Raw genomic sequence first — 20140 nt, forward strand, 5'->3', positions numbered from 1 at the left:
AAAACAACAACAGCAGTGCTGTTTTTGAGGAGATGCCAGGTGGGTTACGATAAGGCTTTGTTAAGATCAGAGCCCGTGTGGGCATCGGGTCTGCGCTCCCAGGGATGCAAAATTCTTCTTTTTAGAGTGGATGACAGATCCTCTCATCCATTCTGTTACCAAAGAAACTACCATTCTGTCAGCATTTGGTATACTTCAGAGACTTTGCCAGTTGTAAGGAGGACAGAAATTAATAACGTTTGTACAGAATGGAGAGAAGAACAAAGAATGCCTGATAAAACCAAGTGCGTGCCGGGGTGTGGGTGTCAGATCCTACATTTGCTGGACCGGGTGTAAATGATGAGAGTTTGGGAAAAGGGCCTGGACCAGTGTATCTTTTAGAGATCTTGAACATGGGACTGGTGTCCTGACTGGATGCGAGTCCATAGACATGAAGGGACTGTTCTCTGAAGTCAGGAAGTGAGTAAAGGGCTTCGTTCACCTGGCTCCTTGCACTTGAGCAGGACCACGTGACTTTGGGTCGATGTCAGGTGCTGGTGATTGTGCACCACAGGAAACAGGTGAACTCTGGGAAGACTGGCCAATTTGTAAAAGGAAACAAAAGGGAATAAAGAGTCTAATGTGGATGAAAACCTGACCTTTAATCCACACGTTTCAGCGATGAGACTTCAGAGAACCCCTGGTCTGATTAGGTTCTGAAAGTGAAGGGCAGATCCAAGCATGGCCTCTCCACCCACGCTCTGCATCCTTGAGGGAAGCATCTTGGAGCGGAGACTGAGGAGGGGTCAGGGAACGAGACGGCAAAGGCGTAGTTCTGGGAGCAACACGGAGCCCTCTGTGGACCCTGGTCTGCCTGGAAGCAGACGCTCTGTGAGTCTCCTGAGTGAGGGAGTTTCCAGTCGGTGAAACCAGGACCCTCAGGCGGGGGACCCACGGCTGTGCAGACCCCGAGCAGCGGGGTCCCCACCACCCAAGGAGAGGGCCAAAGGAAGCTGAGGAATCCCCCAGGGGCATATTTACAAAGCCCCTGTTCACATGTCCAGGGAGGAGGTCAACAGGGTCAAGCCAGCGACAAGGACGGTGAGCAGAGCTCCCTGCAGGGAGCAGGAGCGAGACTGGGCTCAGCAAAGACCCGCTTCTCGGTCGAGCCCCGGTAGTGTCTTCCCTGAAGAGTGTGAGATCTCGGTGCTGAGGACTGCTGTGTGCATCCTGCTTTTACTCTTTATGTGTGAAGATTCGTGAACTTGCTGCAAGTATCTTGGTTCTCAGCGCATCTTTCAGAGATCTTGGACATGGGACTCGTGTCCTGACTGGATGCCAGTCCACAGAAGTGAAGGGACTGTTTTCTGGAGACAGGAAGTGAGTAAAGGGCATCGTTTACCAGGAGTTGTGGCCCATGAAGACCTCCTGCGGGGATGGTGGAGGTCTCATGGTGCCAGCGATGAGGCCAGAGGACTTTGAGTCCCTGTGCACCGGCTCTTGAGCAGAGTCTGCACAGTGGGTAGCATGCGGGCTTTATCACCCCAGGCCACTGGCTGTGAGGGTCGACCAATTTCTGCAGCACAGCGCTGTGTCACCTGATCTGCTATAAACATTTACCCTAAAGAAACTCACATGCATCTGCAGAATATCCTCTTTCTCATCCGCTCCATTCTCTACTTGTCCATCAGCTCTGCATCGGCTAAAAGCCTGTGTGCCAATGCTCACTGTGTGACTGTGAGAGCAGAAATGGCAGGGACTTGCCATCCCTGAGATAGGTCGGAACCTCCTGGAGGTCAAATCTGTGATGACTGCAAAGAAACTGGAAGAAAGAGAGCTACAGAGTTGGCACGGATAAATCTCTGAACCATAATATTGGAAGAGAAAAGGTTTAAAGAGAATGCATACATTGCAGCACCACTGATCTCAGTATAAAACTAATCAGTTCATATAATTAAGCTAACACTGGCATGAGGCCTGCTCGCCACACCTAGGATGTGACTAGTGTAGGGAAGAGGGGAGGGAGGAAAGAGGGAGAGGGGGTGGGCTACCTTTAGATTTCAAAATCATGTTTAATTTCTTTAAATACCGAAGGAAATATGCCAAGAGATTAATGCATGTTTAATCCTGACGGTGGATTCGTGGGCTCGTAGATGTTTGCTGTATTACTTTCCATATGCTTCAAGGTAACAAGCACTACCCTGTGCGAGGCTGCAGATGCATGTTCTTGCTGCATGAACTCATCCAGTTCTCACATGACCTCATGTGGTAGGCTACAGTAACTGCTCTTCTTTTGTAGAGGAAAACTGCTCATTTAAAATGTTTCACATTTTCAATCTGCTGTAGTTTACATACTGAAGGAGGCTCTGGTGTAATCATTTGTAAGTGCTATAAGAGAGTACAAAGGCATTCTGGAAGGATTCTTTAACCATACCCACAGGGGAGCAGGTCAGAGAGGAGGAACCACCTCTGTGTGGTGGGAAATGGTGGGAATGGTGTTTCCAGGCAGGGGCCGCGTGAGAGATGGAGCTGTCCGCTAGGACAGTGATGAGGGGCCATCAGTGGTGATCACTAGGGTCGGATCTGAAATGTCCCCCTTGAAACTCCTGCGTTGAGAACATGGTCCCCATGCAGCAAGGTTCAGAGGTGGACTTTGAGGCGATGATTGGATCACAAGGGCTCTGATTCATCTGTGGATTAATCCATTTGATGGCTAAATGATTCAAATGGACTTACTGGTAGGTGGCGGAAGTTACAGGCAGGTGGGCGTGACTGGAGGAAGTAGGTCACTGGGGTATCTGCCCCTTCCCCTTCCTCTCTCTCTGCTTCCCACCTGCCGAGAGTTGAGCAGCGATCTGCAGTCATGGCTTCTGCCATGGTGCTTCTGCCTTGGAGCCAGCGGATCACGGGCTGAACCTCTGAAATCAGGAAGCAAAACAAATCTTTCCTCCTCTAAGGTTTTTTGCAAGCACTTTGATCACAATGACAAAAAGTTGACTAATACAGCGATGGCAGAGGAGGTGATGATGATGGGGAGGTGACGATGGTGGAGGTGACGATGGTGGAGGTGACAATGGTGGAGGTGACGATGGTGGAAGAAGTTTATGATGGAGATGCAGCAGAGGTGAGAATGATGGTAGAGGAGGTAATGCTGGTGATGGTGGTGGAGTTGAAGTGATGGGCTTTGTCCAACTGGTTGAAGGCCATATGGCAATTAAAAAAAAATGGGAATTTCTTTGGAAGACATTCTGCCCTAGGATGGCAGTATCCACTTCTGCCTGAGCTTGCCAGCTGGACACTCCCCTGCAGATTTCAGACTTGCCAGATCCCACAGTGTGAGCCAGTTCCTGCAAATATCTACTAATCATCCATCCACTTGCCTCTCCTAATTATATATCCTGATTATGGAATCTCCTAATCGTTCTTTCCTCTGGAAAAACCTTATGGATACAGGCCAGAGGGCCTCCAGGTAAGAGGCTCGCAGGAGCCCAGGTGAGAGGTGACTGTGTGGGTCACGGGTACCTTGGGGTGCTGGGGAGTGGTCGGGTGTGGCGAGGACAGCAGGTGGAGGTGGCAGATGAGGTGGGTGCAGTGGGATTTGCTCGTGGAGAGGACACAGGTGAGAGGGTCTGCTGGGCATGAAGGCTCCCTTGGTGCTGCTCTGAGCCACTGAACAGGATCCCCTGTGGGAGGCACTGTTTGGGGGAGGGGGACAAGAGTGAGGGGGGAGGGAGCTAGGAGTTTTTAGCTATATGTTCAGATTCCGATTCATACTTTTATTTTATTTTAATTTTTGGTACCAGGGATTTAAGCCAGAGGTGCTTAACCAGAGTCACATCCCAAGTCTTTTTTATTTATTTAATTTTTACTTTGAGATGGGGCCTCGCTATGTTGCTGAGGCTGTCTTTGAACTTGTGATCCTTCTGACTCAGCTTCCAGAGCTGCTGGGATTATGGGCACGCCCCACTGGCTCTGATAGGATTCATGCTCCTAAAATTAAATTATGTTTTATCATTTTAATTTTAACTACTTTGCTCATTAAGATGAAAATATTAAGTAAACCCATTTTAAGTCAGGACACAGTTTATAAATTCAAGTATATCAGAGCTCACTTAAAAACACCCTGTTGCTGAGATTGATTGTCCCATTTCAGGAAAATCCCTGTGAAGTTCCCATTTTTCCTAGCGTCTGCCTCTGTCCGTCAGTGTTCAGCGACACTGATCTCGTACCTGACGTGAGGAGTGGGCTCGTGAAAGACAAACGAGCCTGTGAAACTCCAGACTGTCTTCCACAGTGGATTCCAGACTATTCCAAGTCAGTGGTTCTCCATCTATCTGCACATCAGGTCGTCTGGGGGAACGCAACGTGAAGACTGAACCATGACCCAGACAGTGAACGGGCACTGCCTGCACCTGGCATCAGTGCTTTTGCTCAGTTCCAAGTATTCTAGTGGCCCAGGCTGGGACCTGGGACCTGGGTTGCCCGGAGCCTCTTATTGGTCTTGGGTGGGAACGAGGCCTAAGATGACATGTCAGACCAGAGGGGAGAATCCGCTGCAGCTGGCAGGGGTCTTTCAGTCCCGTGACTGACAAGGAAGCGGTGGCCTGGGGTGCTGGCAAGCAGGCATCACCTTGACGGTCCCGGGCCCTGTTCTCCTGGAGCCTGCCCACCTCTGGCCTGCCCAGTTGCGAGAAGACAGTCCATCACTGAGGCCCCACTGAGACCCATCCACAGCCCAGCATCCTCCGCTGCTGTCCTCTCACAAGCGGAAGCCTCTGGAGGGGCTGGTCCTGTTGCTGTTGGATTCCTGGCCTCCAGTCGGGGTGCGGTCTTGGGCTTCTGCCTGCAGCACTGGCCTCAACCTGTTTTTGCTGAGATGTGAGATATTTCCTGTCTGCTACCCTGTTCCTCCTGTGGCACCTGTCTGTCACAGGCAGCCTGGCCCTGGCTGCACATGCTGGCCCTTGATCTCCAGGCCTTCACTCTGCAGGGGCAGGTTGTCCCGCCTGGAACGCTTCCCCTTTCTGCGGCAGGACCTAGGTATCACTTGAGGCATCAGCTCAGACGTTTGCATCCTCTGCGAAAGCACCCTTCTCCCTCCAGAGTGGCACTGTGTCCCTTCTGCACTCTGGGGAAAGTGCCTGGAGGAAGGAAGCTGCCCAAGGAAGGGGCCACGGCCGTCACATCTGGCCCTGCCATAGCTTCCTGTGCTTGATATGTTTCGTTAACTCTCGAGTGTTGGACTGTGTCCCCTAGATTTCAGTCTTCACCCCCCCGCCCCCCGTGCCTTGGATGGTGATCTTATTCAGAAAGAGGGTCTTGGCAGATGATCAAGTTAGTGTGGGGTCATCAGGGTGGCCCTATGCCCGTGTGACTGGGGTCCTTATAGGAGGGGAAGTCTGAACAAGGTGGACACACACGCTGGGAGATGCCACATGGGGCAAGTTCTGCTGGCCCACCCTGGTGCCTGGTCACCTGCTGCCCATCCACGGGGACTCTGTGGGCCCCCTTGAAAAAGGGTAGCTGCGATGGTTGCTGTCCCCAAGGAGCGTCTCTTCCAACTCGACCTCACACCCGTGTAGGGAGAGGAGCCGTCACCATGGTCACCCGCTAGAGAAACGGAGAAGACTTGCAGTGGCCTGGAAGCGGGCGGAGCTCCACCAGAGCGCCTCTGGGACGTGAGGCCACGGGTGGGGCGGGGCTCCTGCTCCAAGGGAGCGCCAGGCAGGAGCCCGAGGCAGGCAGGGGATCCACGCCGGCAAGCGGGCAGCCAGGCAGGGGTGGTAGGTGTGGGAGGGACCTGGGGTGCGCCGGGCCTCCCCTTGGACGCCCCTGCAGTGGGCTGGCAGGCCACACGCTTGCCCTGGGCCTCTCTGCCTCAGGTGTTTCCTGCTCACAGAGCCCTGCTGGCTTGGGGAGGGCCCTGGGGACAATGGTAGACCCCAGAGCAATCCCAGCGGGAGAGAGACCCTTCTGGGTGGGTGTCTTGCTCCTTCTCTCACAGCGTCCCAGCTGTGCACAGCAGGCCTGCCATCTGTCTGTCTGGCAATCCTGGGCTGCAGCGGCCATCAGCGGCAAGGAAGAGGGCGGTGTGCAGGCATCGGCTGTGGGGCTGAGCTGATTCCCCCAGGGCTGAGCCTGCCGTGCGGCAGGGTGGATGCCAGAGTCCTGCCCGTCCCATCCTCGGAGACCAGCCTCTCCCTTGCTTAGGACAGCTCACAGGGATTTCTGTCCCTTAGGCCCAAGAGCCCCGGCAGGGCATTCTTAGGGTAAGATCTGAGCGCTGGTGCCGACCGTGCTGTGGGAATAAAGTGGTGCGGCATGGGAATGGTTGGGAGGCCCCAAGTGAAGGGCACTGCAAACGGGGAACCGGTGACTTGAAAAGACGGGAGATGTCACCTACAAAGACACGCTTCGGCCGATGGAACCCAGGTGCCTGCATCAGCTTCCGGAGAAGACGCACATCCCGGGGTGGGGCTTGGCTCTGCAGCGAGCACTGGCTGCTAGTCGAGCTGCGTGAGCGCATGGCTTGGCTTGGCTTCTGCCCTGCTGGCCTGTGCCGCTCTGTCGCCCCCAGGACACTGTCCTGCCTGCCTGCTGTCCAGGTTTCCTTCTGCCTCCCAGTGGCCACACTGAACTCACCATGAGAAATTTTCTGCTTTGGGTAATTTTTTTCTCCTCTTACTGCACCTGCAAGAAGTTCTTAGATTTTTACCAAGAAAGAGGATTTTCATTTTGTAGACAGAATTACCTCTCTTGAAATCCTTGGTTCAAGTGTCTGACCTCAGGCATGCTTGCTGCAGTTGAAGTGCATTGCTTTTTGCTGCTCATCTTTTTGGAGTAGACACCTGACCGTCAGCAACTCTGGTACTCTTCTAATTTTGGACACATCACTGAGAATATGAAGCTGAGAATTAAAAACAAAAACCACAGGCTTGCTGAATGCATTAGTCCTACAGATCACACGGGGTTTCTGGGGCGGACTTTTCTTCTGGGAGGTACACCGCTGATCAGGACCCACACCTGTTACAGTGCAAATGGGGTGTCTGCTGCCCCTCAGCAGCCCGACCATTCACACAAGGCCTTTATCTTATTGACTTCTTGGACATCCAGAGTGTCTCTGCTGTTGGAGAACATTAGAACTCTGCAATCTGTAGAAAATTCAATAAGGACGCCTTCACTGAGCACGTTCTTGCCGTATTTATGAGCAACGTCACTGAGCCTAGACACAGACCAGTCACCTTGCAGAAAGAGAATGAACACCTGCACTAGCAAAGTGATTTTCAAAGTCAGGACCACAGAGTTTGGGCACCTAGCTGTCCAGGGCCCACCCTTGCCCATCGTGTGGCAGGAATTTGAGGTGTGATGACCCTGCTCAGTGTTATGTTCCCTTTAAAAATGGCTCCCTGGCCTTCGCTGCAGAGATGGTGGAACCTCACTGTGGCTCACCTGCCAAGCCACGGTGCCCCTGTGCACGTCATCTCTGTGCTCTGCCTGGGGCATGATGGTCGCCTGTCCCTGTCCCTTTCTCCCCTTCTCCCCTTGGTGCCCACAGCCTGGCATCCTCCTAGACCCAAGGCAGCCACTCGGACCCTCTGCAGAGCTGATTCTGGTTCGTAGGTGCCCTTGGCTCCTGGGTCTCCTCACACCCGCTCCTTTCTCCTCTCCCTCTCCCTCTGTTGCAGGCCGAGGCCAGGCCGCCCTTGAGTGGACCCGTTCTGGTGCTTCTGGAACCAACGTGTGCAACGCTGCTCGTTTAAAGACCAGTCACTGCCTCCGTCTTCCCCGACACCAGAGGAGGTGGCAGGCACTGAGCGGGGCGCCGTGGTGGCCGGTCGTCGCTGGTCAGTGCCTACCCCTGCATTCTCGCTCTCAGGGAGAAGATGGAGGGGTGCGTACTTCCTATCACAGGTTCACATATTCATTCTTTCTTTCCTTTTCATTTCCCTGGAGCAACTTATGCCAAGTAATAATAAAGATTTTTATTTTTCCCTGAGTTGCGTGAAGGCTACGAGGTAGGAACAAGCAAGTCTTGGGAGCAGCAGCTTTAATTTATCTGCCTCGTTTGATCTTTATTTCTGTGGCCATTGTCCCTGTTTTCTATTTCATGACCTCCGAAGTATTCCCAGGCCCTGTCACAAACCCAAGAGTTGATGTATTGGTGGGAACAGCTAGACGTTCCTGATGTCTTTGTGATTCTTTTTATTAATTAACCCTTTTGCACATGTGATGACATAGAGAACACAATGAAACATTGCTCTAATGGTTTAATGAAGAAGGAGAAAGCAAGACCTAGCTTTGGGGCTGAAGATTCTTTCCCGCTGTGTGGAAGGCCCTTACCGAAACATGGATTAAGGCTGTGACTCAAAAGTTTCATCTTAGTTATTGCACCTGACTTTAGGATGAAATAAAGAAGAGTTTTTGGGTTTTGGCAAGTTGTACCTTTCCATCTGGAATTGTGAGTGAGCCCGGCCTGTTTACCTGTGATGCGGTGTTGTAATGGAGAACTCACCAGTGGTTCTTACTGTTGAACTGACAATACCTCGTGCATGCGTGATCTTTGGATAACTGCTGTAGGCCCTTCTGATGCTGTCTGTTGGAAAAAGAGTTTCAAATGCCCCCCTCCCCACCAAAGAGTTGGTGCTGTTATCATCTTCATTTCATAGAAGACCAAAGCGAGCCCTGCACAGCCTCCCAGCATGACCGAGTACACAGACCCTGACCTGCAGGGGCCTGGGCCCAAGTCCACTCTTCTCTCCATCCCTGCACCTCAAGGATGAGCAGGTGCAGCCCTTGTGGGAAACAGCATGGGTTCCTCAAGCAATTAGAAGGAAGTAGAGCTTCCGTAGGTCCAGCACTCCTGTCTGGGTACACACCTCAAAGACCTGAGACAAGCGTGGCACTGAGACTATTGCTCTCCGGGTTCCAGGCAGCGGGGTTCAAGTGGCTTAGACAAGGAAGCCACCTATGTGTCCAGGGTTAGTGGACCGAGCATATGGGCCAGTCTCAGAACAGGAGATCCTGTCTTTTGTGACAACTTGGACAAAACTGGAGGACATTATGTTAAGTGAAATAAGCCAGGCATAGAAAGAAAAATACCCCATGATCTCACTGATATGTGTAGTCTGAAAATATTAAACTCACAGATGCAGAGATTGGAGCCTGGTTGTCAGGGCTGGAGGTGGTGGAGGCTCAGGAAAGGCTAAGAAGACCTAGCCAGACAGGAGGCGTGATTCCAGAGCTCCACTGCACAGTGTGGGCTGTAGTTGATAACGCATTGCAAGAGGGCAGAACTTAAATATTACAAAAAAAAGGTAAGTGTGTGAGGTGACGATGTGCTCGTTAGCCTGATTTAATCAACCCATGATGTGCACATATATGAAAACATCGCATTGTACACGGCCATGTATAATTTTTATTTGTCGATGATACCTTAATAAAGCTGGGGAGAAAGATGGCAGGTGCCTCCCCTGCCATGCAGTCCATGCTCCTGTGGTGAGTTACTAGCCCCAAAGCTGGCCTGGGCTCTAGGGGCGTCTTCAGCCCTGTGGGTGGACATGAGCCAGAGTGGTTTGCTCCACATGCACAAATACTAAGAGATGGTTGAAATAGCACAGTCAGATATGAAAGTTCTCAACTTCCATCTTCCTAACAGACATAAGAGGTCAGGGCTAAGGCCCAATCTTATGCCTTCTCAGCTTCCCTTATTTCTCCTCAGACATGTGGGAAATCCTTGACCTGCAGTGCCCTGTCCTTTATGTTCCACTTCTGTGCTTGACCCACAGGCATCCCTTTCCCAGTCACCCCCAAGAGCAAACAGTGCAATCCCACGTCCCACGTCACTGATGGGCAGACATCATAACTAAATGTGTGCACACAAGGATTTTGCCTAAGTGCAAATTCTTGGTTGTGGATGGATATTTAATATAAAAATTAAAGCACAAATGATGAACATGGTTAATAGTCATTAGAAAATATCGACAGTAAAATAGTGATGTTTTAATGGTTTTCTAAACATGGACTGCTTGCTTTCTTCTGCGGGGCTGCTGTCTGTGCTGCTCCTGCTCCTGTCTCAGGCTGCCTGTGGCTCCACCTCGCTTCCTCCCTCTTGCTTTGCTGTCTCCCTCACAGTACTCAACACCGTGCACACACTGTGCCCTTCGCTCGCTCATTTCTACTCTCTCCCTCCTGGAACACAAGCTTCTCTAGGGCACGGCAGTTTTTGTTTGGTTTTGCATCTTGTGCCTCGAAGAGCGTCTGGCACGTGGTAACATGATGTTGAGTAAATATTTGATGAATGAATGCATTATTTATCAAAGTGTGCTTCATACTTATTTACATAACATTTTTCATTTAAAATCCTTTTCTAACCTTGATTGAACCAAATTAAAAAAATATTCTGTGACTAATCAACAATTAATCTTCTAACACATGGACTTAAAGACTGAGCCAAAATGCAGAAGCATCAAATAAGATTTTCTGAAAGGGATAATTAGCTTGCTTTTTAAAGTAACTCAATTATGAACTCTTCATGCAACACATCATCATTGAAAAATATATTGAAACATGGGAACTGCTTTTTCCTAGAAAATCTAAGTAAAAATTTTGACCGATATAAAAATTGTATGATATTTTCTAATTAAAAAATTGTAAAACTTCTTCAATGACTTCAATTTGGAAATAAAAATGAATACATATGAAATGTGATTAGATATTATGCAAATAGAAATAAGGAAATAAAAAACATAAGGTGGAAAATCAGGCAACCAATAAGACAACTATTTCAGCTAAATTCCAAATCAATTTCACGATGCTGCTAGGTGAGGCTCACTGAGCTGGTGTCTGTGGAGAACGAAAGGAAGAATGAAACAGCCTTTGTTTGGGTGGCCTGGACCTTCTGAGTTGGAGTGGCAGGTGCCTGGTATTGAAAAGGACCAAGAGAGAAAAAGCATAAATTGAATTTTAATACTCAATGAGTTAAGAACTTTGTGGGTATTTGGGAGTCAATCTGGGAGCAAGAATGACAATTATAAATAATTAAAATGAGGATAAAATAGCAAAGATGTTTCTATTTTAATCTACTTCACATAGGTTCTGATAAGAAGTCTTCTGTCATTCTTAACATTGGTTCTCCATATCGATTTTCTATCTGTATCTCCATATCTATTGTCTATCTGTTTACTCTGGTAGCCTTGGAAGTTCTGTTACTGACTTTCAGCAGTCTGAAGATAGTATCTTAAAGTTTGCATGTGGATTTTGTGACTTTTGACTGGATGCTGGACATCATTTGTAGACCAGTAGAGACTGAGGCGAGTGCTATTTATGCTTGTAAACGGGCCATCTCTTCTACCCAAATGCCCTCAGTGTGGGATGTGGGGTCACCCTGACCAGTAGCTGAGCTGGACTTGGTTTTGCTCTTGTTCTGGTCCCCTCTATCGCACCAGCATCTTCACTTTCTTAGCATTGCCTGCTCATGGTGCTGCTGGTGTGCTGATGGGTGTCCTCGGTGTGCCACCTCTATCCTCAGATTTTGCCCTTCTCTATACACCCGTGCTGGGGGACAGGGGGATACTAGTTTCCCAGGGCTGCTGTAACAAACTGTCACACAACTGGTGGCTTAAAACAACAGAAACTTACTTTCTCTGTGTCTATGTCCAGATTTTCCTCATCTTACAAAGATGCCAGTCATTGGATTAAAGCAGTAACCTCATCTTAACTTGATCCCATGTCCAAAGATCCTATATCAAAACCAGGTCATGTTCAAAAGGTACTGTGGATCAGGACTCAAATACAGTCATATGTCACTTAACAAAGGAGCTGTGTTCTGAGAAAGGTGCAGTTAGGAAATTCCATTGTTGCATGAATATCACAGTGTACACACAAGCCTAGATGATCTAGATCAGTCCCTCAGTGTGACCTCTCGATGTGATCAAGAAACTGTAGACATGAAAGAAGTGATGCTCTGCTGTGGTAACGTGATGTGCTGTTTTGTAGAATGCTTTTTAACTGTAAGTAGAAGGCTCATACTCTAAAATAATATTAGAAAGTATTATGCAGTAAATTCATAAGCCAGTAACTATCATTGTTGCCATTTTCAAGCATCATGCACTGTGCATGATTATGTGTCCTGCCGATTCTCTGACTTGCAGCACATTGGGTCTGCTTCTAACAACACCGCTGCAAACGTGGGAACAATGCCATGTGCTACAGCATTATGATGACTATGCTGTGTCACTGGACAATAGGAAGATTTCAGCTCCATTGTAATCTTCTGTGATCACCAAGCCTTGTCATCCCTTGTTGACCAAAATACCATCGTGCAGCGCATGACACTCTATTGGGAGATGAAGTACAATCCACAGAGTTTCTGTGCATGCCCTCATCCCTCCCCCAGGGGGACTGTGTCACTGGTTTCCAGTGCTGGCCAATCAGAGGAGGTTTTGGGGGCATCCTTCTCTTGTCCCAGTTTGGCCTAGGTTTTAGTGAACCCAGTGTGTCTCGGGTGTCTCTGTCAGTACCCAGAAGAAGGTCTCGTAGGGAGGAGATTTTCTTTCCCTGCCCAGTGGCCTCTCCTGTCTTGGTAGGTCCTGAACTGGGTGTTTCCCCTGCACCCTTGCAGGATAGAGGAACTGCTCCCTTAACACTTGTCCAAACAAGTGCTCATCTTAGTTATGATGGAGACAGTGCCTCTGCTTCATTTTCAGAGGAAAGGGAGTCCAGGAGCTGGCCTGTGCCTTTTCTGCAGCTGTGAACCATCCCCTTCTTGGGCTGTACTTCCACGGAGGGCTTCCTCTGGCCTCCACCCTGCCTGCAGACTTCCTGTGAGCTCCTAATGGAGTGGCATTGCCTCCTCTTGTGTCTGTGGTATCCAGTGGCTCTACACTCCCATGCTTGTCCACAGGTCTTTCAGAATTTTTGTAAGTTCTCGCTAAATTCTTTGTGTCTGTGGTGTGTTTCTAGTGTCATTTTCTCCTGTGCTGTGCCACAAGTGGTCAGTGCACCATCTCCCCTGTCCTCAGAGGGTCTCGTCCTCCCTGAGGTTTCAGGCTACATACTTGCTCTGTGAGCTCAGCTCCCTGATGGGCTAGAAAGCAGTCATGCGGCTTTTCTCCACGGCTAGGATAGGCGGGACCTTCTTTGTTATTTTCTGCATCCGGAGCAGAAGTGGAACTCCTTCCTGCAGTCACATTTCCAATTGTAAAACTGCACTAGTGGTTTCTGATGGATTTTGTCAATAAAGTCACTCTTATGAAAACAATCCTGCATCACTGGAAAATCTTGACAGCTCTTCTGAATCTTGCAAAAGTCTAAATATTATCAAGCTTTCCTGTGGATCTTTTAACTGCGGATATCTAACTTGATCAAAGTCAGCATTGTGAAAGCAAATTCCCAAATCGCCAGATAGCTCTCCACGTCCTTCAAAGTCAAAGACAAGAGTCTTATTTTCCGGCAGGGCGGAGCACAGAGAACCAAGCGGTTCCCTGTAATCCCCAACCACGACCGGGAGTTGGAATCAGCTTATAAGGACTGAAGTCATAAAGAGGTGGGGGCAGCTGGAGAGGCAGTTATAATCACAAGGTACATTGCATAAAGTGGAAAAGTTCCAGATTTTACGTTCTCAGAAATTACATTTTCCAAAGGGCAGAACTTACATTTTCTGAAAAACAATCTTGCATTAGTTTCATGATCAAGGATCTTGGGGTCAGGGTGCAAGTGGTGGGGCTGGAGGTGTGAGCTTCTATGCAAGCGAGCTCCTGTGGAAGAGGGCCAACCTCACCTAGGGTGGGGTGTACTTACAGGGTACGTCCTCAAAGGAAGTCAGGCCTCTGGACGCCCCTCTCAGACTTGTGCCACAGCCTGTAGTGACTGAGGGGCGATGCCACCCACAGGTGCAGGCAGGCCAGGGTGTCCCTTGGGCTTGATGGGTGGGCTCAGATCTCTGCTGAGTGGGACTCCAGTGCCAGTTGGGGCTGCAGGCTTTGGGGCTTCCTCTGCGACTGTCTCATCATGAATCTGCCCACCCCTGGCTTCCAGCTTGTGGTGTCCTCCTATCTAGTTGTTTAGAATTGCTGAAAGCATTTTCTGTTTTGCATTCCATTTACACTTATCGTTTCCCACTCAAGACCTTCTGTGGAGCCGCTTCAGTTGAAAACATAAAGAGATCCTTCGAGTGAAAGGGTGAAATAGTCATCTCAGATCCACTCTCCTTCAGGGTTGCTTGGGATATATTTGTGGTCGCCCACTGGAGCGACTCAAATGGGGAAAACGGGTAATAGAAGCAGCTTTACAGGATGAAATAGAATAAAGGAGGCAGAAATGGAATATAGGCGTTATTGAAATGTTGGTAAACGACATGAAATATCTCACTGAAGGTTTCCCTTAAGCTGTTGCTTACTTTTGAAAGGCAATGTTCTTTTTATATAAATTGGCTTGAGTCGCATGTCTCATTGAGATCTAGCATGTCGACATGTGAATAAATGTATTTATTGCTATTGACTTTGCTATCAGGAATTTAGAGAATTCACCAGAAGTATCAAGCCTCACTCAGCAACTCATTTTAATATTCATGGATTCTTACATCATTTATTTTGTGATAATAATGAAATTATTGAAGGCTTAAGGTTTTCTTTTTCTTTGTATTCTGGGGAAGCATTAGTCTCTTCCTATTGCTGAATTATCAAGTCCCTTCTCTACACTATGTACCCTGATGAAAAAACTTCCCACCATCAAGTTGTTTATATTCTAAGGTGAATGAAAAGGTCTAAACTCAATTTGTCACATTTCATTCCAGTCAATGCATGAAAGGAAAAGTGTTCATGTAGCTCTCTGTGTGAAGAGTTGTGACATTAATTTGTGTTTCTCTGATATTTAACCTGTTCAGAAGGAATGTCTAGAGTTCCCTAAGGGTTTTCTTCTGACTGGTTTGACTGTTACGGTTTGGACCTTGGGTGTCCCCCGAGCTTCTGTGTTAGTAGAGGAATGTTCTGAGGTGAAATGACTGGATGTGGGAGTAGTAACCTGATCGGTCCATCCTGGTTGGGGGAACTGGGTGGTAATGTAGGCAGGTGGGGCCTGGCTGGAGGAGGCATCTTTGGAAGGGAGCATCTTTCCTGCGGCCCCTTCCACCACTTGCTTTATAGCTGCCTTGGGAGGAGCAGCTTCTACCTCCGTACCCTTCTGCATGATGGTCTGCTTCATCTCAGGTCCAGAGCAATGGAGTCAGTTGACCATGGATTAAAACTCTGAAACTGTGAGCTAAAATAAACTTTCCCTCCTCTAAGTTCTTCTTGCCAGGTATTTTGGCCACAATGACAAAAACATAACTTACGGAGACTTTTTCATCCATTCAGATTGATTGATTAACTGACTGATGGCTTTGGCTCTGAGAGCACATAGGCAAAAGTCACTTCCAAGCTGCTCCTCAGCCAAAAATGTCTGGTGTCTAAACTTCTATGTGGACATTATTCTCTAGCTAATTTCAGCATCACTGCAGAACACTGTTTGAGTCCCCTCTATTTCCTACTGATCTGTGGAATACTGAAAACCAAATGGTTTCAAGGAAAGGTTACTAAATTTCGTATGTGGTACATTTCACACTTCTCCTCTTATATCATGAATTTTTAAAGTCGAACAGTTCCAGGTGCCTCAACATCCATACACAGAGGCTCTGAGCTTTGCACCCCGAGAGCCCAGCTGACCAGATGCACCAGTGTGGCCAGGCTGGCTTGCAGATCCCTGCCACAACTTCTTGTCCTCCCTGATGGTAGCCTAGTGGATTCAAACACCCCAATCAAATCCCCTCATGCCTTTAGCTTCTGTCCTCACTCAGACCCCCTGCCCGTGGGTCCTCGCTATCTCCTGGCTCCCTACTTGCTTGAATGAGCCCCCTTCCTGGGAGCCCATCCCATGTGGTCCCCTAAGCAGTGGGCCATGCCTCCCTCTATGGGACCTGTGAGTATAAATCCTTTAACTTCATTTACGTCTCCAAATGTGGCTTCCATGGCCAGGTTGGAATGATCTTCCAAGGCCGCACAGGAGGGACTTTCTCCCATTTATAGCACATCTCTCTTTAAAGTCAGCAGAAGATCTGAGCATACCCACAGAGAAGCACTGGCCAGGCATGTTTGTGGGCAGATTTACAGCCATCATCGGTAGGGAACTCAGGAGTGTGCTCGCTTTTCAGGGAATTCTGTTACCCTGCAGGCTGTGCTGGTGAACTTGTGTTCCTGGGTTTGTTCATTTCCTGGGGAATTCAGAGGTGCGAGAGACCCTGGATCATGGACCACTGGCTTTCCACTCTGACCAGCTTGTCAAGGAGTCAAGCAGTAGAGATGGTGGTGATCCGTCTCAGTAGGAAGTCAAGCAAAACATGCCTTGGTGATGTCCCCAGGGAGGCTGGGCTACATCATGGACAATACTCCATCAGCTGTTACTCTTTGGGGCTAGTAACAGTGGCCATATTTGGGAGAGCTAGTATGAAATTGCAGGTTTTATAAGCTTCCTGCCTGGAGGTTGTGTCACCCCTGGTGGCTGGTGGATAGTACAGTTCATTCACCTCATTTTCTGACCAAGTGAGCCCACTGCAAATGCTGTTTCTCGGGGTCCACTGGCCAGTGCCATCAAGATCTTGGATTAGGTGAAATCCAGATTCCTGCCTCCTGTTCTTCAGATACTAGATCAGTCTCTGGGGCTGAGGCCTGAGAATCTGCCCCTTTGGTCTGCTTCCCAAGTGAGAATGTCTGCCTCATCATTGGGGGCTTTGATTTCCATATTGTTAAATCGAGGGGTTAGTCTGCACATGGTTTCAAAGCTTTCCCCATGCAGTGTAGTCACAGGTCAGGGAAAGCTTAGAGGCACCAGGAGCTGGACGGGAAAGGACAGAGCTCTGCTAAGGCTTCCCCAGGGCTCCAGCTCCCCTTGCCAACAGCTCGAGTTTCAACACTGGCTTCCAGAACCACAAGAGAATGCATTTCTGTTGTTTTAAGCATCCAGATTGTGGTAATCTGTTAAAGCAGGCCCAGGAAGCTTGATTATCTTCCAGTGACTCACAAAATATATCTTCCTTTATGAATTTTTACCTTTATGAATTGATGAATTATCTGGGATTAGATTTATTCCCCTTCCATAAAAGTTTGAAAAATCAATGAACAAGTGCAGCCAGATATTAGATAATAAAGAGTGTGATATTGTGTTCCCCTTGAGAAGGGAGCAAGTGAGCTGGTCCTTGGAGCAGGGTGGGTAGTCACAAGCACATGGCCTTACCAAGCCTGAGAGACACAGATTAGCAGGTAGAGAGACAGCAGTCTCCAAAATATCAGGACAGGGTTACAGGAGGGTGAGGAGTTATGCAGAGAACTACCATCAGGAGTCTACCTATGGGACTCTCTGAGCCTTTGTGAATACTAATCTGCCCACCTGTTGTGTGATACCCCATGAAGCCTGAGAAGAGCAATTACTGGGGACCTATGAGGTGGACAGTTCTCAGAACTCCACAGGGCTAGGGCTAGGAGACCCCAAATCTCATTCTTTTAGAGCAAAAGACCTTTGAATACCTGTGACAGCCAGTAGAGAAAGCAGGTCCAAGCTCACAACTGGATTAAACAATCCCTAGAACAAAGTCCACTCTACAACTGGCCTCATTAATAGGATCGACTGGATTTAAATCTGTCAAAAATGAAAACAAAATACAAAACAAAAAAATCAGAACACTTTTTAATGGAAGAAAACATAATGCAAACAAATAACAACGTAACATTCACTGTATCTAGCATCCTGTAGAAGATATCAGGCAGGGGGTTGAGCTCAGGTGTGAAGCACTTGAATATCTGAGACCTGGGTTCCATTCCCAGCACCAAAAACAAACAACAAGCAACACACATGAAAAATAATACACATAAAGAAGATGCCAACTGTGACTTACAAGAAGAAAATCAGTCAATATTAACACATTAACCAACCTGTAATGACAAGGACATTAACATATTATGCCTCATGCTCAAAAAAATTGAAGGAAAAGATGAATGCAATGACAACAAATGAAAAACATAAAAGAGAATCAAAGATCACCTCTAAAGGTGAAAATATGTCACTGGAGGGGCTGGCAGCAAAGTAATGAAAGGGAAGACTAGATAGAGAACCAGTGGTCAGAGGAGGAGAACATGTCCACTTGAGGTCCAGAGGGGAAAGACTGAGGAAACGTAGCTGATCTTCAGTGTGAATGGTGCAGATAGGCTAATGGACAAAACTGGAGGACCAGAAGAAATTAGGGAAGAAAGACATTTAGAGAAATGATGATAAAAAGTTGTTATAATTTAATAAAACTGTAAATCCATAGATTAATGAAGTTAAAAAAATTGCTTACTAGGATTGATGAAGAGAAAAATCTTATAAGCAGTTGGAGGAAAAAAGACGCATCTACAGAGGGCCCAATATAAGAAGTTTTACAGACTCATCAACAAGTGTTATGCCAACCAGAGACAGTGGATCCTCCTCAGATGTCGAGGTGCAGGACAGGCCCTGTCCAGCTAGGATGCAGTAAGAAACAAAGCTATCTTCACACGAACACTTCTTAGGAACAAAAAGTAAGCATGCTCATTATTTGCTGAGCTACATGATGAGAAATGTTGAGGAAATTCCTCAGGCAAAGAAGTGATTCTAGAGAGAAGTTGGAATGACAAGCATCAGGATGGTAGATGTTTGACTAAGTGGGATGAATTTGCCCACGCTTTAAAAGTGATTTGGCCATTTAAGGAGGAAATAATACCAACATGCTGTAGAGTTTATATGCAGAAGTTCAAAAACTCAAGAGTGCAGAGAACCGAAGGGGAATGAAGTATATTACTCTGCAATGCTCACCTCAAGTGAAGTAGAAGAGGATTATTTGAAGGTAAGCTATGATTTCATAAAGGCACATTTTACAAACCCTAGTACAACCCACTAAAAATGTGGCATGCAACAGAGCAAAAAGGGACAGAGAACAGGGAACAAGTATAAAGCACGTGATTGTGACTGCAGATGCAAGCTGACTACACATGCAAAGAAGTCACAGTGAGACAGATGGTTCAAACTCTCCAAGGCGTTCTGGGGAGACAGCGCAGCCCAGTGCTGTCCACTGGGAGCCTCCTTTAATATCCAGGTTTAGGAAAGAGATGCCCCAGGCAAACACTGTGGGAACAAAGCTGGGCAGCCATAGTACACCAGGCAAAGCAGACCCTTAAAGAAGGGGCCATGACAGGCATTTCCTCATGATGAAGGGGTCAGTTTATCAAGATAGGATAACAATCCTAAATCTTTAAAGTAAAATGACGAACTTTATCCTGGGGAAAAATAAATCTCTCAGCACATGTACCTGAGAAAGGGCTGATAGTCAGAATATCTGAAGAATTCCAATTCAATGATGATAAGAAAATCTACCACATCAAATACCAGGCGAAGGATCTGAAGAGCTACTTCATAAGAGATGACACCACAGATGTCTATTATGTGGCGACGTACCTATGAAAAGACGCTTGTCTTTAGTAACAAGAGAAATGCCACAGTGCCCCTGCCCAACCTGCTCACAGGATTAAGACTGACATTGGTGTTGCCCAGAGGAACAGCAGTAGGTATGGACATACACTGCTGGTGGGAATATGAATAACCATGGTGAAAAAAGATTTGGCAACTCCATAGTTATCAGACATAACATATGAACATGCAGCTTTACTGCTTTACCGAGAGAAATGACAAACATGACCACCCGTTTTAGTTGGCCTTTCATGGCTGTGACCAAAAGACCCTACGAGAATATAAAGGAGGGAGTGTTTATTTTGGCTCATGGTTTCAGAGGGGCGGCTCATGGTTGGCCCACTCCATAGCTCTGGGCCTTAGAGAAGGAGAGCATCTTGGAGGAAGATCATGACAGAAGAGAGCAGCTTATGACATGGCACCAGGAAGCAGAGAGAGCTCTGCTACCAGGGACAAGATATAACCCTCAGTGATCCACCTCCTCCAGCCACACCCCACCTGCCTACAGTTGCCACCCAGTTGATCCCTATCAGTGGATTAATCCACTGATTAGGTCACACCTCTCAACCCAATAATTTCGCCTCTCAACATTCTTTTTTTCTGTGGATTAAACTCAGGGGCACTCGACCACTGAGCCACATCACCAGGCCTATCT

The sequence above is a fragment of the Sciurus vulgaris genome (assembly GCF_902686455.1).
Source record: "Sciurus vulgaris genome assembly, chromosome: 7".
Taxonomy (NCBI): Eukaryota; Metazoa; Chordata; class Mammalia; order Rodentia; family Sciuridae; genus Sciurus; species Sciurus vulgaris.